The sequence below is a fragment of the Phascolarctos cinereus genome, unplaced genomic scaffold (genome assembly GCF_003287225.1).
Source record: "Phascolarctos cinereus isolate Bilbo 61053 unplaced genomic scaffold, phaCin_HiC Scaffold_9;HRSCAF=440, whole genome shotgun sequence".
In the NCBI taxonomy this organism is placed as follows: domain Eukaryota; kingdom Metazoa; phylum Chordata; class Mammalia; order Diprotodontia; family Phascolarctidae; genus Phascolarctos; species Phascolarctos cinereus.
In genome coordinates, this window is record NW_027556402.1 from 77,938,203 (window position 1) to 77,962,826 (window position 24,624).

The 24,624-nt window shown below is 35.6% G+C and overlaps 1 pseudogene; it reads left to right on the top strand.

The window, feature by feature from the left end:
- The first annotated feature begins 426 nt into the window (after nt 1-426).
- Nucleotides 427-902, top strand: LOC110216032 (CD9 antigen pseudogene; annotated as a pseudogene).
- The last annotated feature ends 23,722 nt before the right edge of the window (nt 903-24,624 follow it).

Sequence of the window (24,624 nt, forward strand, 5' to 3'; positions counted from 1 at the left end):
AGAGTAGGTAGGTGGAACAGAATCCTGGAGGGAAGGCCTTTCAAAGAAGGTGAGATTTTTGCTGAGTTTTAAAGGAGTCCAGGAGGTACAACTGAGTAAGGAGAGAATTCCAGGCATGGAGTTAAAAGGTTAAAGAGTGGCAGTGCTCCTACATTAGTTTAGTTACTTGTTGGGTTCACTCTGGTCCCTGTGTGCACCTGGCTCTCCTCAATGAGAACCCAAACCCAGCCCAGCCTAGTCTCCACCATGTGCTTTAAATATCTGCTGTTTGGAATTAACTTCATCTTTTCACTCACAGAAATTGCAGTCCTTGCCATTAGCATATGCCTCAGGTTTGACTTCCAGATGAAAAATATCTTTGAGCAGGTGGAGAATAATTGCAGTTTCTACACAGGTGTTTATATCTTGATTGGGGCTGGTGTCCTCATGATGCTAGTACTTTTCCTAGGCTGCTGTGGGGCCGTGGAGGAGGCACAGTGCATGTTGGGCTTATTCTTGCCTTCCTTTTGGTGATTTTTGCCATTAAAATAGCTGCTGCCATCTGGGGTTATTACCACAAAGAAGAGGTGATTTGGGAGATCAAGGAATTTCTTAAGGAAACATACAAGATGAAGACCAAAGAAGGCCCCTACAAGGACACCCCCAAAGCCATCCACCGTGCACTAGATTGTTGTGGTTTGACCAGAGTTTTGGATCAGCTGATCATGGACACCTGTCCCAACAAAGACTTGGTCATATTGGTAACTATGAAGCCTTGCCCAACAGCTATTGAAGAAGTCTTCAACAATAAATTCCAGATTGTTGGAGCTGTCAGCATAGGGATTGCTGTTGTGATGATCTTTGGCATGATTTTTAGTATGATTCTATTCTGTGCTATCCAGAGGAACCAAGATATGGTCTGAAATCTTTACTTTCATCCCCTGAACAGGAAAGTCTGCCGCTCTAGAACTGTACTGTTTGTGTCTTTTGTTTTATTTTGTTTTGTTTGCCACTAACTTTAGTATTCATTATTCACTTTTAAGTGGACGAAGTTGTTCTAAATTTGTTATCTTTTTAATGCCTGATTTGATACCAGTGCTTATAATTGAGAGCTTTTTAGTTTTTGCTTTTGTGGTCAAAGAATTCTTTCAATGAAAGGTACTATATTTACTAGACTGTAGTTAAAGATATTATACAGAATAAAGAACCATGTTGGCCTTTAAATAGGTAAAAAAAAAGTCTCATCTCTGATTTAACCAGGATGTAACATGTTGAAAACAATTTCATACATAATAAAGATTATGACAATAAAAAAAGGTTAGAGTCTCATGTTAAAGGAACTGAAATTAGGCCAGTGTGCACCTATCATAGAGACTGTGAAAGAAAATTAAGTGTCAAAATAATAGAAACATAGGAAGAGACCAGGTTGTGAAGATCTTTAAATGAAAAACAGGAATATATATTTTACTACAGAAGTAACAGGAAGCCACTGATGTTTATTGACTAAGGTGCAATATGATTAGAACTGTTCTTTAGCAAAATAAATTTGGCAGCTAAGTAAAGGATGGGCTAGAGTGAGAAGAGACAAGGTGAGGGACGCTACCAGAAGTCCATCGCAATAGAACAAATAAAAGCTGATGAAAGCCTCTTCTAAGGTGGTGGCTGTGTGAATGTAAGAAGAGTGATTATAGGAGGATGTTGTGAAAATACAATACTAAAAATGACTTGACCAAGTACTGGATATATGGAGCGAGTGTAAAAAGTCAAGGGTGATGCAGAGGTTTAAAGCTTGGATGCCTGGGAGAATGGCAATGCCCTTAATAGAGCTTCCAGGACAAAGAAAAAAATATTAAAAGCAGTAAGAAAGAATTAAGATACTGAGGAGACACAGTCAGGATCTTATGTCATTTAGCAGCCATCACTACAAAGGAACAGAAAACTTGGAATATGTTATTGCAAAAGACAAAGAACATGGGCTTTATTGACAAGAATAACCTATCCAGCAAAACTGAGAATAATGCTTGCTATTGTTGTTGTTCAGTCATTTCAGTCATGTTTGATTCTCAGTGACCCCATTTGGGGTTTTCTTGGTGAAGATACTGGAGTTATTTGCCATTTCCTTTTCCAACTCATTTTTACAGAAAAGAAAACTGAGGTAAACAGGGTTAAGTTACTTGTAGGGTCACACAGCTGGATTTGAACTCAGGTTTTCTGGACTCCAGGCCCTGTGCTCTATCCACTATGCCATCTAGTTGCCCTTGAGTATAATGCTACAAAGTGAAAAAAAGGATCCTGAATGAAATACAGGACTTCTCAGCATTCCTGACGAAAAAAACAAAAAACAAAAACAAAACAAAAAACACAGTTGCATAGAAACTTTGAAGATTAAACAAAGAGCTAAGAGAAAAATAAAATGGTAGGTATGAATGAACAATGATAATTAACCAAGGAAGGATAAACTGCTTGCATTGTAATATGGAGCGATAATACCTTTGTCCTTTCTGAGTCTTATTATATTCAAGATCAGAGAGGGAATCTAATTAGACAACATCTGAGAGTGTTTCAGTTATGCTTTGATGAATTTTAAAAGAGAATGGAAAGGGAAGAAAAGATTAACAATGGGAGAGGTGTGAGGAAGAGGACAGTTAGGAAAGTTATCTATCATAATAACTATGCACAAGTAAATATACGAACAAGGAGAAGAGGACAAAGGGAGCAGCTGACGCTTCAAACTCACTCATCAGAACTAGCTAAAAGAAAGGGAAAAAAAGCATAGCTACACAGTTGGGTGCAGAAATAAGGGGAAGGAGGATCTAAAGAAAGGGTAAATTAAGGGAGGGATAAATCCTAAGTAACACAAACTCTAAGGGTGTATAAAATAGTTTAGCTTTTTTTTGAGGTGGCAAAGAAGTGGAATGTGAGGAGGTACCCATAAACTGGAGAATGGATGAACAAGTTGCACTATTCAAATGGGATGGAATACTATTTCCTTTCCAAAAAGGATGAAAAGGATGGTTTTCAGAGAAGACTTGTATGATCTGATGTTGAGGGAAGTGAAAGGAATCCAGTGAACAGTTTATATACTGATAACAATATGAATAAGGCAAATAACTTTGAAAAAATAAGAAAAAAATATATGGCTATTGATGAAATCTGTTGTGATTGATGATATATGTTTGTACAGGATTATTTTTTTGAATTATCAACAGTGATGGATTAGAATGAGAATTTTTGTTTATAGATAAAAATAAAATATAATATTTAAAAATAATATTCCCCCAATCAAATGTAAAGACAATTTTAACATTTCTTTTTTTATATTTGAATTCCAAATTATCTTTCTCCCTCCCCCCTCCTTGAAATTGTAAGAAAATAAATATAGAGTATACATGTGCAATCATGCAAAACATATTCCATATTAGTCATGTGAAAGAAGACACAGGCAAGAAAAGAATAAAATAATAAAATAAATGAAAATAAAATAAAAATGTAGCATGCTTCCATCTCTATTCAGACTCCAGTTCTTTCTGTGGATGTGAATTTCATTTTTCATCATGAGTCATTTGAAATTGTCCTGGATCATTATATTGCTGAGAATAATTCAGTCACTTACATTTGATCATCATATAGTATCACTTTTAGGTGTACACTATTCTCCTAGTTCTGATGAATTCACTTTGTATAAGTTTCACGTAAGTCTTTCCAGGTATTTCTGAAATCATCTTGATGGTCATTTATTATAGCACAATAGTATGCCATTACATTCATATACCACAACTTGTTCAGACATTCCCCAACTGATGCACATCCTCCCAATTTTCAATTCTAGAACTACTACAGATATTTTTATAGAAATAAGTCCTTTCACTTTTCAAAAAAAATCTCCTTGGGATATAGACCTAGTAGCTAAATCAAAGGGTATACATGGTTTTTAAGCCCTTTGGGCTTACTTTCAAATTGCTCTCCAGAACAGTTTGATCAGTTCTCAACTCCAACAACAGTGCAATTAGTGTTTCAATTTTCTCACATCCCCTCCAACATTTATCATGGTTTTTTTTCTGTCATATTATCTGATATGATACGTATGAGGTGGCACCTGAAAGTTGTTTTCATTTGCATTTCTCTAATCAATACTATTTTGGAGCATCTTTTTTCTTTTTTTTATTAATTTATTTTTAGTTTTCAACATTCACTTCCACAATATTTTGAGTTCCAAATTTTCTACCCATCTCATCCCTCCCCCAGCCCCTGGATGGGCATGCATTCTGAATACCCCTTCCCCTAATCTGCCCTCCCTTCTATCTCTCCACCCCTTCTCTTATCTCTTTTCCCTTCGATTTTCCTGTAGGGCAGAATAGATTTCTATACCCCATTGCCTGTATATATTATTTTGGAGCATTTCTTCATATAACTTATCTACTTACTTCATATGAAAACTGCTGTTTATATCCTTTGACCATATTTCAATTGGAGAATGACTTGTATTGTTGTAAATTTGATTCAGTTCTCTATATATTTGAAAAATGAGGGCTTTATCGGAGATATTTACTGTAAAGATTGTTTCCCAGATTTTTGTTCTTCTAATTGAGGTTACAATGGTTTTGTTTGTACAAAACCTTTTTTAACCTAACATAATCAAAATTATTTATTTTACATCCTATAATGCTCTGAATCTGTTGTTTGGTCAAACATTCTTCTGTCTCCATAGATCTGACTAACAGGTAGACTAATCATTGATCTTCTCATTTGTTTATGGTATCACCATTTATGTTCAAATCATGTGCCCATTTTGTCCATACTTGGTATATTGAGTAATATGTTGGCTTACACTTAGTTTATGCCATACTGCTTTCCAGTATGTCTTGTGTACCTAAGCTATTCCACTGATCCAACACTATATTTATTTTTTTAATAGTTAATTTATTTTTAGTCTTCAACATTTGCTTCCACAAGATTTTGAGTTTTAAATTTTCTCTCCTTCCTTTTCCCCTCCCCAAGATGATACAACATCTGATGTAAAATCTACTTATACATTCGTATTAAGCACATTTTTCACAATAGTCATGAGGTAAGAGAACAATTAGAAGCAATGGGAGGAACCATGAGAAAGAAGAAACAAAACAAAACAACAAAAGAAAAGAAGAACAAATAGTAGGCTTTCATCTGCATTCAGACTCCATAGTTCTTTTGCTGGATGTGGATAGCATTTTCTATCATGAGTCTTTTGGAGTTGTCTAAGATCCTTACATTGCTGAGAAGAGCTAAGTCTATCAAAGTCAGTCATCACACAAAGTGGCTGTTATTATATGCAATGTTCTCCTTGTTCTGCTCACTTCACTCAACATCACTTCACACAAGTCTTTTCCAGGTTTTTCTGAAGTCCACCTGCTTATTATTTCTTATAGCACAATAGTATTCCATTATATTCATATACCACAGTTTATTCAGCCATTCCCCAGTTGATGGGCATCCACTCAATTTCCAATTCTTTGCCACCATAAAAGGAGCTGTTATAAATATTTTTTTGTATATTTTAAGCCAGTAACAGATTGTTTTAGATGATTAGCATTTTATAATGCACTTTTTGATTTAGGACAGCTAGGGCACCTTCCTTTGCATTTAAAAAAAAATCTCTGGTATAATTGACCTTTTGTTGTTCCAGATGAATTTTGCTATTTTTTTTAGCTCTATAAATTTTTTGGTAGTTTCATTAGTATGGCACTGAATAAGTAAATGTATTTAAGTCAAATTGCCATTTTTATTGCATTGGCTCAGCCTAGCCATGGACAACTGATTTTTTTCTACTTTAGTTCTGATTTTGTGTGAAAAATATTTTGTAGTTCTGTTCGTATCGTTCATGGGTTTGTCTTGTCAGTTAGATTCTCATGTATTTTATATACATGACAATATATATTGTCTACAGTTACTTTAAATGGAATTTCTCTATCTTTTGCTGCTGGACTTTATTGGTAATATATACAAATGCTGATGACTTATGTGGATTTATTTATATCCTGCAATTTTGGTAAAGTTAATTATTTCAACTAGTTTTTAGTTGACTCCCTAGGATTCTCTAAGGATACCATTATATCATCTGCAAAGAGTGATATGATGGTTTTCTTTATTGCCTAACCTAGAATAGCATTATCTCCTCCAATCTGCCTTCCACCTTTCTCTTATCTTCCTTTGCTCCTACTTCCCTGTAGGTAAGATAGATTTCTATGCCCAACTGAGTGTTTATGTTATTTCGTCTTTGAACCAATTGAGATGAGTGTAAGTTTCAAGGGATGCCTAGTATGCTTCCATCTTTCCTTCCACAGTAATAGGTCTTTCATGCCCCCTCATGTGATATAATTTATCCCCATTGTACCTCTTCCATCCCTCTTCTCCTGGTGCAATCCTATTTCTCATCCCTTTATTTTGTTTTTTTTTAATATCACCCCATTAATATTCACTGTCTATATATATAAAATCATCCTCTGTCTATGTCTAATCCTTCTAACTGTCCCAATAGTGATAAATTTCTTAAGAGTTACAAATATCATCTTCCTACGTAGAGATGTAAATAGTTTAACCATGTTGAATCCCCTGTTCTGTCTTTCCAGTTTACCTTCTCATGCTTTCCTTGAGTCTTGTATTTGAAAATCAAATTTTCTGTTGGGCTCTGATCTTATCATTAGGAATGCTTGAACATCTTCTATTTCATTGAATATCCATTTTCCCCCTGAAGTATTATACTCAGTTTCACTGGGTAGGTGATTCTTGGTTGTAATTTTAGCTCTATTGCTTTCATGAATATCATGTTCCAAGTGCTCAGATCTTCTCATGTAGAAGCTGCTAAATACTGTGGCTCTACAATATTTTAATTATTTCTTTTTGGCCACTTATTGTATTTTCTCCTTGACCTGGGACTTTTAGAATTTGTCTATAATATTTCTGTAAGTTTTCATTTTGGGATTTCTTTCATGAGGTAATTGATGGATTCTTTCAATTTCTATTTTACCCTCTGGTTTGAGGATATCAGGGTAGACTACAAATTTTTATTTACTCATTCAAAATGCATTTCTTAAGAATGATGCTTCATAATATATGCCATGCAATGTTGTAGACTCTGGGGACATAAAGCAAAATGGCCTCATCCTAGCCTTAAGGACTTTACATTCTATTAGGAAAATATAGCAAATACATAGAAAAGTAAGCACAGAATATCCACAATATAAATGTAAAGTAGGATTTTGTGGAATGATATTATTGCATAGGAAAAACCTTTAAATTCTCATGTTGAAAGAAATCATGTCTGCAAGACTATTTTCATTGGTTTTTAAATTAGTTTATAACTTAGTTTGTGCCTCTGATATTCTGTTTTCTAAAATGAAATTGAACCTCATTTACTTTTCATGCCATTTGGACACACAGATTCTAAAGACCTCAACTAAATTTTAATATATAACTCCCTAAAAAAAATAAAGTAATGTATTGACTTCTTCCATTGTTGTCCCAGAAAATTTGATTAAATGACTTTGTGGCCTGGCACTATACCCAGGTGCTGGAAGAAGAAAAAAGAAAACAAACTAAAACTTTTTTTTTTCATTTATATGGTAACTAATCTCATTTGTTTAGGGAGATGATACGGGAAGAGATATGTATAACAGTCCTTGATCAAATAACAAAAATTCGTTTCATCTAACATCTTGGCATAGCATCCAAATTTTCAAGTGTCGAATGAACTTGATCCCAAACACATTCAAGAAGGATTATTGTGATTTTGGTGGCTTATTATTATCAATAGCAGGAATTCAAGGATAAAAATCTAGAACAGGTAGGTGTTATGCTTACTCTAATTAAATATAGGCTTTTCCAGGCCTGTTACATATTAATGTTCCTTATTCACAAAATAACTACACAGTGATTTGGATTGAGAGATTTGGACTGGGAGAAGACTTTGAATAAAGTGGCAGTATAACTATGCTTTGATGGGCACTTATGGTACCCATCAAAGAAGCTGTTAAAAATAGGACAACTCTTGCAACAAAAAGTAGTCATCCATTCAAGTCTATCATCCACTGGATAAAATCTTAGATAAAAGATTTAGCAAGTTTCCTACGAAAGACTTACTATTAAATTTAGTTCAGGAGTCATAGAATAATCTAAATACATTGTTACAATTGCAAGGAAATTTAGAGATTACTTACTAAGAAATAATGAACATTTGAAAATATAACTATTTTAATAAAATGAGTTTCTTTTGTAATAATATATATATATATATATATATATATATATATATATATATTTATATATATATATATATATATATATATATTATTTTATGCATAATTTCTCTGAGAAGGGCTTCCAGTAAGCTCTACAGGCTGCCAAAGTCCATCACACACACACACACACACACACACACACACACTGAGAGAGAGAGAAGAAAAGAACCCTTGATTCTAGTCAAACTTCTTCCTAAGGTAACTGAAATCTGGAGAAGTGAAACAGAGGTGGAAAAAAAAGCAGCATATTTTTATGACTATGACAGTGGATTTGGAAGCATAATTCCTGGTTCTGAATCCCAGATCTCTTACTCCGTGTGTGTGTGTGTGTGTGTGTGTGTGTTGTGTGTGTGTGTGTGTACGCTTTGTAACCTTATTTGGGGTTTTCTTGAGTGATTTACCATTTCCTTCTTCGGCTCATTTTACAGATGAGGAAACTGAAGCAAAAATGGTTAAGTGACTTGCCCAAAGCTATACAGTTGTTTGGTGTCTCAAGCCAGAACACAGGAAGATGAGTCTTCTTCACTCCAAGCCTAGCACACTATCCACTGTACAACTTAGCTATTATATTTGTTTATTTAATATATAATAAAATGTGTATATATTTATATATGTATATATGTATTTATATTAATATATTTGTATATATTTACTTATGTATATAGTCATGTATGTGTATATATTTATATATTATATAAGAATATACATATGTGTGTGTTTATGAGATCCCTATCTATACAATTCTTTTTTATAAAATATATTACAAAGGTCATGAACCCATGTAAGATATACTGATTTATGGATGGAGATTTACAATAATTTGCTTACAACATTCACCTTTCCATAAAAAATATTGTAATTTAAAACACTGGACAGTATAGAACCAAAGTGACTGTGTAAATCTGGATTATTATTTTTCTTTTTTTTCTTTTTAATTTTTTAATTTTTTAAAATCTGGATTATTATTGTGATCAGCTTGTGATGATTTGAGTTATAATCCATGCAGTGTGTGAAACTGTTAACAATTAAAGAGTGAATCCACTTCACCCAAACTTCCACTTTTTTTGTCACATTCTAGCATGACTGTTTCACTGTGAAGGCTCAGCTCGCTTACACACTGCCTCCATCTCTCAAGGCCTAACTATGGCGTTCTTTCCTCAAGAAGTTTATGTGTCTGTCTACTGCATTAAAGATCAAATATAGTACTCTCTTTGACATTTAAAACCTTCACAACTTGGTTCCAGCCTATCTATCCAGGCCTGTTACATATTATTTTTCCTCATTCACTAAATTCACCACCCATATTTGCTGTTCCCCTTACATAACATCCCATATCTTTTTTCTGTGTTTGCATAGGTTGTTAGCTATGCCTGGAATTCTTTCCCTCCTTGCCTCCATTTCTAGAAACATAAGTACCCATCAAACTATGGTTCTTTTGCCACTTTATTCAAAAAGCAAGTTCCCAGTGCAAATTCCCCATTCCAAATAGTTGTGTATTTATTTTGTATATAATCTATAATTAATCATCTATGACCATGTGTCTCTTCCTGTCCTTATATCATTCAGCCACTAGTGCTATTCCTGATGTGGGCCATGTCACTCCACTGTTTAGTTTCTTATTGCTTCCAGGACCAAATACAAAATGCTCTGTGTGGCATATTTGGCTATTCATAACCTCTTATCTTTCTAGGTCTTCTCGCACTTCATTAAATATAGTCTTATCCAGTAATACCTGTTTCCTGGCTTTTCTATGAAGAAGACACTCTATTTCTCAGCTCCAAGCATTTTTTCTGGCTGTCCCTCATGCCTGGTACACTATCCTAAAAGTGTACCAGCCCTTCATTCCTGGTATAAATTTAAGTTAGCCACAGTGATTTGATTTTGCTAGCATTTTATTTAAAATATTTTTGCACTGATATTCATCAAGGAAGTTGTTTATAAGTTTATTTCTCTGTTTTTGTTCTCCTGGTTTAGGTATCAAAAATATAATTCTGTCACCATCCTACCCTCCTTCTCCTATTCTGAATATGGTAGAAATCTGGTGTTATTTTATCTTGTGCCTATTTCCCTGAAGATTCTTGGGTCATGGCATGTTATTATGAGGAGAGAACTTAAGAACCATCTAGCTTGTGCTCCTATTTTTGAGATGAAAGAATTAAGGCCCAGAGAGGGGTACTTGGCCAAGGTCACAGAATTAGAAGTGTTTGGGTTAAAATTCAAACTAGTGCCCTAGTCTTCCAACTTATAGTTCACTTCATAGGATTACAGGATTTTCAAACTGTGAATGACTTCAGTGGTCATTTAGGCTAACTACCTCATTTTACAAATGAAGAACTGATGTCCTTGCAGCTATAGATGCTTTGATACTTACAATGCTGCTGTGCCATGACACTGTACTTTTGGGGTGACAAAATGAAAAGAATGAGTTTTGGTGCAATTAGATATTTAAGGAAAAGCAACAGAGTATTTGATTAAGGCTGACTACTGGTGTGAGTATGAGTAAGTCATTTAACACAATTGTTTCAATTTCTTCATTTTGAAAGCGAGAGAATTGGACTGTATGGTTTCATAGGTCCTTTCTAATTCTAAACAAATGAATTAAATTATCATTTATTTACATTTATCATATTTATTTTTAAAATTATAATATTTTTCTTTCCATTACAACCTTCAAGACAAACTTTCTTGCTTTTGTGTTCATGTAAAATGATCAAGGAGATGTCAATTGATTTTGTGATTTATTCACTTCCTCTCACCAAGGCAAAATGTTTCTTAAAGATTTCCTACACAAATACTCAACATAGGATATTGCCAACCTACACCTCATTTACCTCACAGCATGCTTCTTTTTATAGGACTTATTTGTGGAAACAAAGTAATTGTAATATATTTTGTCATGGATCCTATGAAGATTTATCATTTTGATGAACTCTATTGAAAATTGCTTTGATTGGAAAAGCTTTACATGATTTATTAGCCACCTTCAATCAGACCTTTATTGCCATAAAGAGAAGACAACCTTAGTTCAAAACCTACGGTATTTTGGAAAATATGCCCACAGATAGGAATGTAATTATTCAATAAGAGGATATTTTGATCCTAATTCAGTTCATTTGACAATTTATAAAGTTGTTGAATCATTGGGAAAATAATAGATTGTACTGCTAGTGGGCAGTTATTTCTCATCAGTGTTAGTTGTAGAAGTACTCAATTGCCCCACATCCTAGGGGTCTCGTGTATGTATTTTTCTGCACACTGACTTATTTGTTGTTTCAATTGTTAAAAATGACATAACCTGCATTCTTCTTAATATCCCATACCAACAAACAAACCTACATATATGCTACGTCAGTCAATGTTGCTTATACATACCTTTAACAGACTTGCAACCTAAATATTTGTGGAATGTGTTATTATTCTAAAGAATGAATAATTAGCTGTTTTAGTTTTGCAAAGGCCACAGAAAAGTCTTAACAATAAGCCAACTCAACAAATAGACCTGAGTATTACTTGTAGTGACAAGTTTGAGTGTCTAACCGGAGGCCATAACTGTCATAGTGTGACAATCTGTTGAAACTATTGATTTTCTTGAGGTAAGTTTAAACTATACATCAATGAGATGCCAAAAGTTGGTCTTTTAAGACAAGTTTCCAAAATATTCTTTTGCAATACAAAATGCTTTCCCATAGAAACATCTCCAACAATTTAAATTATGTGGAACGTTTTATTCCATGAATAAAAATGACCATTTTTCTATTCAATTTTGTCTGGTCAAACAGTCACTAAATATTTACTAGTCACTTGCCATGTTTTAGACACTGTACTAAGAGCTGGCGATATGAAGAAGGGCAGCTGGGTGATGCAGTACAAAGAATATAAGACATGGGATCAGCTGTAACTAAAATTCAAATCCAACCTCAGTCACTAGTTGTGCCACCCTAGTTAATTCTTGAACCCGAGTCTCAGTTTCATCATTTGAAAAATTGTAATAAAAATAAAACTTGCTTCCCAATGTTGTTATGTTGGCATAAAATGAAATAATGTAAAGTATCTTCCAAAACTGCAAAGCTTCAAGTAACGTGTGTGTGCATATATACATATACATACACACACATATATGTGTATATATATATATATAGATATGTGTGTATATACATATATACATATATGTACATATATATACATATCTATGTATATATATGATATGATAGCATCTGTACACTAAGATAGTCATGGTAAAAGATAGACACAGAATAGATGAATGATAACCTCAGGGGAATGTGCTATGAGACTGGTGGAGATGAAGAAAGGCCTTTTATCTAATGTGGGACTTCTATTAATTTTGAAAGAAACAAGGGAAACTAAGAACGGGAGATAAGGAAGGACAGCATTCTAGGCATAGGGCATAGCCAGCCCCTACTACAAAAATAGTAAAATTGAGTATCATGCAACTAGGCTAGTGTAGCTAGATTTGAGAGTGTGTGGAGGGAAGTCAATTATAAAAAAGATTAGAATGGTGGAAGGACACCAGACTTTGAAAATCTTTAAATGCCAAATAAGAACTTGACATTAGATCATGGAAATAATACAGTCACTGGAATTTATTGAGTAAGTAGAGTTGACATAGACAAACTTTTGATTAGAAAAATCACTCTGGCAGCTGAGCAGAGAATGGATTGATATAAAAAGACACTTGAGACAGAGGAGCCAAGAAATAGGTTCTTGCAATTATCCAGCTGAGAGGTGAAGGGACCTGTACTAGGGTGACATGGTAACTGGGTAATTTCAAAGAATCAGATGCAGACAAGTTAGTGTGATATTAGAAAGGATAATATTTGGCAATTGAAATTGTCAAGCACTCACAGATCCATGGAGGTGAGCGAGAGTTATGAATCAAATATGAAGCTGAGTTTTAAAGCCTGAGTTGGTTGTCGTCCTTCATTCTTGAAGAGGACAAAAGTGACATCCCCTTGTTAAAGTCCAGCTACAGTATGTCTCTCTGAGGCTGAGCAGATCACTATGAGCTCAGAATGTTCTACCTCAGGTCAGGCATAGATAGTCCATGTGAATCTTTGGGGTAGATTCTCTAATTTTGCACACCTCACATTTCTCTCGAGCTTCTTCAATTCTGCTTTGCTCATAGACCACAATACCTTCTTTGATGAGGGCACACCATGCTGTGTGATCCTGTGTCAGTGTTTCCCATACAATCAAATCCAAAGTACTTCAGACAGATGTTGAGGGCATCCTTGCATTGCTTTTTCTGACCACCATGACAGAACTGGCTTTGTGTGGGTTCTCCATAAAATTATCTTTTAGATAAGCACATGTTTGGCATTCGAACAATGTGGTGCATGGTAGCTGAGATATTATATGTCTTTGGTCCATGTGTCTTTGGTCCACAAACAGCCTTCAGGGCATCATAAAAGCACTTTGGATTGTTGCTACCAGTGCAAAACTGAATTTCATCTACCTTCTTTCTGAGCCAAAAATCCTGCATCTCTCTAAGTTTTGCTTGTACATGTGATGAACCCTGATAAGGCCAAATAAAAAATTTATGAAACCCTGGAGACCTTCATCATCAATATGCCAAAAGAAGACAAGCTTATAACGATGGGCTATTTTAATTCTAGAATAGGCACAGACTACCAGACATGGCAGGTAATTCTTAGGAGGAATGGAGTTGGAAATAGCAACAACAATGATCACTCACTACTGAAGACTTGTGCATCTCATTACTTCTTCACCAACACTGTCTTCTGTTTACCTAAATAAAATAAAACATTGTGGATGCATTTGCATGGCAAACATTGGCATTTAATAGACCATGTTATTGTAAGGAGAAGAGACAGACAGGATGTGAGAATGCTGAAAGGAATGTGTGGTACAGAGTGCTGTAACAATCATAGACTTATCCTCTCCAAGCCAAATATTCATATTTAACAAAACTGACAGCCCCAAGGCAAGATGATGACCAGAAGATGCAATGACAACAGATTAGAGCACTCCTGTGAGTGGGAACAATTCATTACTAACTTGGAGGGAAAGTTGAGTCAACACATGGTTGGCATCAATGGAACAGAAAAGCAGTGGGTAGGATTCAGAGATTTGGAGTACAGCACTGTATTTACTCATCTGGTCAGAACACTCACAAATATCAAGACTGGTTTGACAAAAATTGAGGAGAAATTCAGAAGCTGCTAAATGAAAAATGAGAACTCCACAGGGTTCATCAGCAGAATAGTTCATCTGTCTCTAAAACAGCAGCATTTAACTCCATCAGAAGTAATGTTCAAGTGAGCTTTAAAGCCTAGGTGACTGGGAAGATGGTGATACCTTCAATAGTAATGAGAAAATTGGTGCAAGGGGAAGGTTTGAGAGAAAGATAATGAGTTGTCTCATGTAAATGTCATCTGTTGAGAAGCCTATGGGAATTCCAGTTCAAAATTTCCAAAAGGTCATTGGTGATGAAGAACTGAGACTCCTAAACATCCCCCTCCATATGTAAATCAGTCCAACACCACAGGAAATTCCATAACAGTCATCCAAAATTATAAAATATTAAAATATTTGACTGATTTCAATATTAAAATATTATATAAAATTATATATTAACATGTTGATATATTAATCATATATTTATATTATGTATCATATATTAAAATACATGATTGTCTTCAATGTAATGTTTCCATTTTTAGCCTCATGTAATTTTAGTGACAATTCAAAGTAGTTGAGTTTTTTTCACCTTCTAATATCATTTAAGATCACTTGCCTTCAGTTAAAAAAAACACAACTAGGGGCAGCTAGAAAGTCACTTAACTCCAATTGTTCTCACAAAACAAACAAACAAACAAAAAACTGTAAATGAATATCCATAATGGGAGATAAATACATTGTCAAGCCCTGCCATTGCATGAGAAAAGATCAAAGATTACATTTTATTATTATTTATAGATATAATCATTGTACTGTTCTTGAGGGGAAATTTTCTAATAAAACGCTAACTCACATTCATGAAACACTTTAGGATGTGCAAAAAACTTACTTATATTACCCCATTTGACTCTTACAACTATCTGTGAGGTAAATGGCATTATCATCCCTCTTTTATAGTGAGGAAAATGCAGTTTAGAGAGGTTATTTATCCAGAAACACACAACTGATAAATGACTGAAGCAAGTATTGAAATTCTGTTTTCTTTGCTCCAAGACCACCATATCATATTTATATCAAGCACACCAACAATTATACCAAACAGTCTCTAATACAAAGACATCCCACTCTGCCATTCATGCAGTGGCTCATTAGTAGGATGTAGAGATGGAGAGCAAAGCTATAAAATTTGTGTTTATTTATTTAGTTGGCATTCCGCACTCCCATCACTGTTTCTCTCACAGCAATTGTCACAGTGCTTTCCATGTAGCTGGCAATTGGGAATTTTTTTTTCAACTGAATAGAATGACCCAAAACAGTGGCTATCAAATCCTACCTCTTTAACACTCTCTTGAGGTGACTCTATATGATTACTAATCCTAGAATATCAGGATATTAGAAGAACTGAAATTACAAAAATATCCAAGAAGGGATGAAAAAAAAAACACATGGGGGTGGGGAAAAGAGTAAGAGCAAATTACAATAAATTGACTTCAAGAGCATTATAAAATACTTTAGAAAATTAAGGATAGGAGTTGGAACTAAGTTGTTGGTTTAGGAATAGCCACTAAGGTTAACTCTCTCAATATTCCCCTATAAACAATTTAAAGAAATACCTCAAATCAAATTTTGTAGTGGCAGAGCCAACAAAAGCTCAGGATAAGAGTTTTTTTCTGGCCTAAGAAAATTTAAGAGGTTGGCAGGAAAAGTCTGTGAGACTCGGGTAGAGGCCTATCTGAAGACAACACACAAACAAGGACACTAGCCACAGAGGCAACCTATACCAACAGCTGTTATTTTGGGAGTGCTCAGCCCAGAGACAGTAAGGAGATAAGACAACTGGTCAGAAGGAGAATACAGGAGACACTTTGTTGGCACTGGATACAACTGGTGTTGATTGGAAACTCTAATATCCAAACACAATTCTGGGGCACAAATGCAAGAAGGAGAGGAGTGCTAGGGGTGAATCACAGGGGACAGGGCCTTAGGGCCAGCCCTTGCAGATGCAGGGGATAAAGGAGTATATGGTGGTAAATAACAGAACACTGACCAGGATAGCAGTTATCACACTTCTTCCAGGATTACACCACCTTGGAAGCACCAAAAACTTGCAGATGCCCAGAAATAGCTCTGAAAAAAGCAGCATGTAAAAGCCTGAAGTTTAGAAGAGTACCTCCCCATGCTTCCATGAGCAGAGAACACCTTTAACTTAAAGCTCAATTTAAAAAAAAAAGCCTGCAAAAATGATCAAAGAACAAAAATGAAGAACGTTACCATTAAAAACTATTATTGTGGCAGAAAACCAAGACATAAACTCAGAAAAAGACAACAATGTGAAAACAGCTATAAAAATGTCTCAAAGAAAAATGCTAGAGGTGGCATAACCAAGATAGCAGAGTGAACGCAGGAACTTGCTTGAGCTCTCTTTCAAAGCCCTCCAAATACTTTTAAGAATGACTATAAACAAATTCTAGAGCAGAAAAACCCACAAAAAGACTGATTGAAACAAATTTTCAGCCCAAGACAACTTGGAAGGTCAGCAGGAAAGGTCTGTTACACAAGAGTCAGAGAAGAGCGCAGTCCAACACAGCACACAGCAGAGCAGACTGGACAGTTGATATCTGCAATTCATGAGACCATTCTTCTTATTAGAGATGTTAGGAGCATATATAGACAGAGGACACATGTGTGAGTTGGGTATGAAGTGATGATATCTAAAAAGCAAAATTCAGGGGTGAGAAAGGAATGTACAGGGAGAAAAAGAAAGGGATACATAGAATGAGGTGAATTATTTCATATAAAAGAAGCAAGAAAAAGCTTTTGCATTGGAAGAGAAGGGGAAGGGGTTGAGGGGGAGTGAGTGAACCTTACTCTTATCAGAAATGGATTAAAGAGGGAATAGCATACACACTCAGTTAGGTATAGAAATTTCTCTTACTTACCCTACAGGAAAGTAAGAGGGGAAGGGGATAAGAGAAGGACAGGGGAGGGAGGATAAAAGAGAAGTCAGATTGGGCAGTAGTTAAAATCAAAACACTCCTGAAGAGGGACAGGGTGAAAGGATAGGGAGAATAGAATGAACAGAAGGAATAGGATGGAGGGAAACACAGTCTGCAATACTAACTGTGAAAAAAATGAAGCACATTTCTCTGATAAAGGTCTCATTTCTAAAACTTATAGAGAATTGAGTCAAATTTATGAAAATAAGAGCCATCCCCCAATTGATGGACATCCCCTCATCTTCTAATTCTTTACCTCCAGAAAAGACCTGCTATAAATATTTTGTACATACATTTTGAGATATAGACCTTGTAATGGTATTACTAGGCCAAAGGGTATGCATGCTTTTATAGCTCTTTGAGCATAGTTCCAAATTCCTCTGGATGAATCAGTTCTCACCTTCACCAATAGTGCATTAAAAGTCTTATTTTTCCCATGTTCCATAAAAAAAATGTCTTTTACCTTTTCCATCATACTAGCCAATGTAATAGGTGTGAGGTAGTATCTCAAAATTATTTTAATCTGCATTACTGCAATCAATAGTGATTTTTTTCATATAGCAATAGATAGCTTTGATTACTTCATTTCTAAATTGGTCATATCTTTTAATCATTTATTAGTTGAAGAATGACTTATTTTTTATAAATTTGACTCAGTTCTCTATATGTTTGAGAAATGAGGCTGTTACCAGAGAAATTTGCTACAATTTTATTTCACAGTTATTGTTGCTAACTGCATTTCGTTCCATCTTATTCCCACACATTTATTTAATTATCTCTCCTTTCATACTGTCCCTCCTCAGGAGAGTATTGCTTTTGACTACTGCTTCCCCAATCTGCCCTCCCTTCTATCACTGCCTCCCTTCTCTTATGTCCTTCCACACCTACTTTCCTGTAAGGTAAGTAAGATAGATTTCTATACCCAACTGAGTGTGTACGTTATTCCCTCTATGAGTCAATTCAGATGAGAGTAAGATTCACTCATTCCCACTCAATTCTCTCCTCTTCCCCTCCACTGTAGAAGTTTTTTCTTGCCTCAATTTTGTGAGATAATTTACCTCATTCTACATATTCCTTTCTCTTTCTCCTGGTACATTCCTCTCTCTCACCCCTTAATTTTATTTTGTAAATATCATCCCTTCATATTCTACCCAAACTTGTGCCCTCTGTCTATATATGCTCTTTCTAAATACCCTAATAATGACAATGGCCTTGTGAGTTACAAATATCATGTCCCCATGTAAGAATGCAAATTATTTAAACTTATTAAGCCCCTTATGTTTACCCTTTCCTGTTAACCTTTATATGGTTCTCTTAAGTCTTGTATTTGAAAATGAAATTTTCCATTCAGCTCTGGTCCTTTCATCAAGTATGCTTGAAAGTCCTCTATTTCACTGAATGACCATTTTTTCCCCTGAAGGATTATACTCAGTTTGGCTGGGTAGGTGATTCTTGGTTGTAATCCTATCTCCTTTGACCTCAAGAATATCATATTCCAAGACCTGTGGTCCCTTAACGTAGAAGCTGATATATCCTATGTTATTCTGATTATGTTTCTACAACACTTGAACTGTTTCTTTCTGGAAGGTTGCAATATTTTCTCCTCAACCTGGGAACTCTGGAATTTATCTTTAATATTCCTAGGAGTTTTCCTTTGGGGATCTCTTTCAGGAGGTGATCAGTGGATTCTTTCCATTTCTATTTTACCTTCTGGTTCTAGAATATCAGGGCAGTTTTCTCTGATAATTTCTTGAAAGATGATATCTAGGCTCTTTTTTTTTTTACCATGGCTTTCAGATAGTCCAATAATTTTAAATTCTCTCTCCTAGATCTATTTTCCAGGTAAGTTGTTTTTCCAGTGAGATTTTTCACATTGCCTTCTATTTTTTGATTTTTTTGATATTGTTTTTTACAATGTCTTGATTTCTCATGAAGCCACTAGTTTCCAATTGCTCCATTCCAATTATTTTAGAAAGCATTTTCTTTATTGAGGTTTTGGACTTCCGTTTCCATCTGGCAAATTCTGCTTTTTAAGGCATTCTTCTCCTCATTGGCTTTTTGGACCTCATTTGCTATTTGGGTTAGGCTATTTTTTTTCCCCTCCATGAGTCCTTTATTTTTTTTAACATATGTTTTTAAAACTTTGGGTTACAAATTTTCTCCCTTCCTCCCTCCCCACCCACCCTCATTGAAAAGGCAAGCATCTCAATACATGTTATAGATGTGTAGTCAGGCAAAACACTCCCACAGTAGTCCTGTTGTGAAAAACTAAGTATATTTCCCTTCATCCTATCCTAACTCCCATTTATTCTGTTCTCTCTTTTGACCCTGTCCCTCCTCAGAAGTATTTGCTTTTGATTATTCCTTCCCCCCAATCTGCCCTCCCCTCTATCAACCCCCTGCTCTCTTGTTTCCTTCCCCCATTATTTTCTTGTAGGATAAGATAGATTTCCATACCCCATTGTGTATGTTATTCCCTCCTTAAGCCAAAATCTATGAGAATAAGATTCACTAATTCCCTCTCACCTTCCCTCATTTCCCCTCCACTGTAAAAGGCTTTTCTTGTCTTTTTTCATATGAGATAATTTACCCCATTCTACTTCTCCCTTTCTCCTTCTCCCAGTATAATCTTCTCTCACCCCTTAATTTTATTTTCCAGATATCACCACTTCATCTTCAGCTCACCCTGTGCCCTCTTTCTATCTATCTGTCTATTCAAACATATAATTTTTTCCCCTAATACTGACAAAGGACCCATGAGTTACAAATATCACCTTTCCCTGAAGGAACGTAAACAGTTCCACCTTAATAAGTCTCTTATGATTTCTCTTTCCTGTTAACCTTTATATGCTTCTCTTAAGTCTTGTATTTGAAAATCAAATTTTCTATTCAACTCTGGTACTTTCATCAAGTATGCTTGAAAGTCCTCTATTTCACTGAATAACTATTTTTTCCCCTGAAGGATTATATTCAGTTTTGCTGGGTAGGTGATTCTTGGTTGTAATCCTATCTCCTTTGACCTCTGAAATATTGTATTCCATGCCTTGCAGTCCTTTAATTTAGAAGCTGCTAAATCTTGTGTTATCCTGGTTGTGTTTCCACAGTATTTGAATTGTTTCCTTCTGGCAGCTTGTAATATTTTCTCCTTCACCTGGGAACTCTGGAATTTGGCTACAATGTTCCTAGGAGTTTTCCTTTGGGCATCTCTTTCAGGAGGAGATTGGTGGATTCTTTCAATTTCTATTTTGCCCTCTGATTATAAAATATTAGGTCTGTTTCCCCTGATGATTTCTTGAAAGATGAAGTCTAGGCTTTTTTTGATCATGGCTTTCAGATAGTCCAATAATTTTTAAGTTCTGTCTCTTGGATGTATTTTCCAGGTTAGTTGTTTTTCCAATAAGACATTTCACATTCTGTTCTATTTTTTCATTCTTTTGGATTAGTGTTACAGTGCCTTGATTTCTCAAATTGTCACTAGCTTCCAATTTCTCCATTCTAATTTTTAAAGAAGTATTTTCTTCAGTAAGCTTTTGGTCTTCCTTTTCTATTTGGCCAATTTTGATTTTTGGGCGTTCTTCTCCACATTGTTTTTATGGACCTCTTTTGCCATTTGGGTTAGGCTATCACTTAAAGTGTTATTTTCTTCAGTATTTTTTGGGACTGCTTTAGCATCACTCTCAGTTTTTCCTCTACTTCTCTTACTTGCTTCTCAAAATCCTTTTTGAGCTCTTCCTTGTTCTGGGATCAATTCATATTTTTCTTGGAGGCTTTGGATGTAGGAGCTTTGGCTTTGTTGTCTTCTTCTGGTTGTATTTTGATCTTTTTCATTACCAAAGTAAGATAATACAGTCTGACTCTTTTTGCCCTGCTTGCTCATGATCCCAGGAAATTACTTGAGTTATAGTCTCTTTGTTAAGGTAGGAGTCTGTTTCCAGTGTGGAGAATGTACTGTCCCAAGTTGTAGGGGTTTTGTGAAAGTGTTTTCAGAGATACTTCTAGGGACCTGTAAATTTTCAGTTCTTCCAAGTTGGTATGATCAAAGGTGAGGTGTTTACTCCTTTCCTTGCCTGTGCTCTACTCTGTGAGTGACCACAAGCACTCTTTTCCATCTTGGAACTGTATTTCCCTACAGCCATTACAAGATCCACTAAGCCAGCGCTCCTCCTTGCCCCAGGATCGCCACACAGAACTGTGACCCAGACCCAAGCACAGGCAATGCATGAGAATCGTGCACCAGTAAAGAGATCCCTACAATGCCCTGTTGATCAGCCACTCAATTCCCCCTCAGTTTGTGGGCAGGAAGCTCAAGAGGTAGCAACCACCCCAGGCCTGAGCTTGGGAACTGTAGCTGAGACCACTTTGCTTCTCTCTCACACCGTAGACACAGAGTTTTCCCACTGACCTTCTAAGTTTTCTGTGATGTTCATGGGTTGAGAAGTCTGGAAACTGCCACAGCTGCCTGTGATTCAGTCCTCTGAGGCCTGCTCCAGGTTCGCTGAGGCCTGTGCACCAGTGCCAAACTGAGCTCCTCACACCCCCAGCATGACATACCTTTCTGATCAACCATCCAGGCTGTCTTTGTCTGGAAATTTGTTTCACTCTGGCTTTTTGTGGGTTCTGCTACTTTGGAATTTGTTTAGAGCCATTTTTATAGGTATTTGGAGGGGTTTGGGGGAGAGCTCAAGCAAGTCACTGCTTTTATGCCACCATCTTGGCTCTGCTCTCCTAGGCTATTTTTTAAGGTGTTATTTTCTTCAGTATTTTTTGGTGTCCACTTTAGCAAAGCTGTTGACTTGTTTTTTCATGATTTTCTTGTATCACTCACATTTCACTTCCCAGTTTTTCCTCTACTTCTCTTACTTGCTTCTCAAAATCCTTTTTGAGCTCTTCATGACCTGGGACTGATTCATACTTTTCTTGGTGGCTTTGGATGTAGTAGCTTTGACTTTGTTGTCTTCTTCTGGTTGTATATTTTGATCTTTGTCACCAAAGAAAGATTCTAAGGCTTGACTTTTTTTCAGTTTAGTCATGTTCCCAGCCAATTACTTGAGTTTTACGCTCTTTGTTAAGGTAGGGGTCTGCTTCCAGTGTGGAGAATGTACTGTCCCAAGCTTCAGGAGTTTTGTGCAGCCGTTTTCAGAGATATTTCTAGGGACCTATAAATTTTCAGTTCTTCAAAGGTGGTATGATCAGAGATGAGGTGTTTACTCCTTTCCTGGCCTGGGCACTAGTCTATGAGTGACTACAAACTCACTTTTCTACCTTGGAACTGTTAGGAGGATTCTCTCTGTACCACCACTACAAGCTACACTATGCCAGTGCTCTTCCTTGCCCCAGGACCGCCACCCTGAACTGCTATCCACATCCAAACATGGGCAAAGCAAGGGAATCCTACCTCTGCACCAGTAAAGAGATCCCTGCAGTCCTCCTCTGATCAGTTACTTGATTACTCCTCTTTCTGTGAGCCCAGAGCTCTGGAAGCAGCTACTGCCATAGGACTGTATCAGGACCATAAAAAAAGGTAAACAGGAAAGGAAAATAAAAACATGTTATTCAAAAAAGGTAAACTGTTTACATCCCTACATAGGAAAATGATACTTATAACTTTTGAGAACTGCATCATCATGATGACATTCAGAAGGTATATACATAGTCAGAGGAGGTGGGTTTAAGCTGACTTTGATATGATGATAAAAACCCTAATGAAGTGGTGAAATGGAACTACAATGAGAGAAGAGGAAAGGAGGAGCCCAAAAAGGATAAATTAGATTACATGGTGAGGTACAACATCATATTATCATAGAGGAAAAGAAGGAAGGGAGATGAGCATTATTTCAAGTTTACTCTCATCAGATTTGGTTCAAGGAGGAAATAACATACTCAGGTGTAGAAATTAAATTGCCATATAGGCAGTAGGAGGGGAAAGGGAAATGAAAAGAGAAGGGGAATAGAAGAGAGGAAAGACATATTTAGGAAAAAGAGAAAGAAAGGGAGGGGGCTGATAAAAGGGAGGGTAGATTAAGGAAGGTGGCAGCCAAAGGCAAAACTCTAGTGAGGAGGGAAAGGGAGAAAAAAAGGAAAAAAGGAAAAAAACAGGGAAGGAAGAAATAGGATAGAGAGAAGGACATAGATAGTAATCATAACCATGAATGTGAATGAGATAAACTGTCCCATGAAATGGAAACAGCAGAATGGATTAAAAACTATAATCCTACAATATATTGTTTAGAAGAAACACATTTGAAACATAGGGTAAAGGTAAAAGGCTGGAATAGAATATATTACGCTTTAGTTGAAGTTAAAAAAAAAGCAGGGGTAATAATCCTGATCTCAGACAAAGCAAAAGCAAAAATAGATCTAATTAAAAGAGATGAGGAAGAAAACCACATCATGCTAAAAGGAACCATACACAATAAAGTAATTTCATTACTAAGCTTGTATACACCAAGTGGTATAGCATCCAGATTCTTAGAGACGAAGTTCAAGGAGATATAGGAAGAAATAGATAGCAAAACTATACTAGTTGAGGACCTCAACCTTCCCCTCTCTGAACTAGATAAACCTAATGACAAAATAAACAAGAAAAAAGTTAAGGATATTAATACAATTTTAGGAAAGTTAGATATGGTATACCTCTGGAGACAACTTAATGGGGATAGAAAGGAACATACTTTTTTTCTCAGTGATAGATAGCACCTTCACAAAAATTGACCATGCACTAGGGCATAAAGCTTCACAATCCTATGCAGAAACTGAGCAATAGTAAATGCATCCTTTTCAGATCACGGTGCAATAAAAATCATATGTAATAAAGGGCCATGGAAAGATAAACTAAAAATTAATTGAAAACTAAATAATCTAATCTTAAGGAATGAGTGGGTCAAAAAACAAATCATAAAAACAATGAATAATTTCATCCAAGAGAATGAAAATAATTAGACAACATAAACCAAAACTTATGGGCTGCAGTGAAAGAACTTCTTAGTTTTATATCTCTTACGTGAATAAAATAGAAAAAGAGGAGATCAGTGAATTGGGCATGCAACTAAAAAAGCTGGAAAAAGAACATATTAAAATTCTCCAATTAAATACCAAATTAGAAATACTGAAAACCAAAGGAAAGATTAATAAAATTCAAATTAAGAAAATGAATGAACTAATAAATGAAACTAAGAGTTGGTTTTATTTAAAAAAATAGATAAACCTTTGGTTAATTT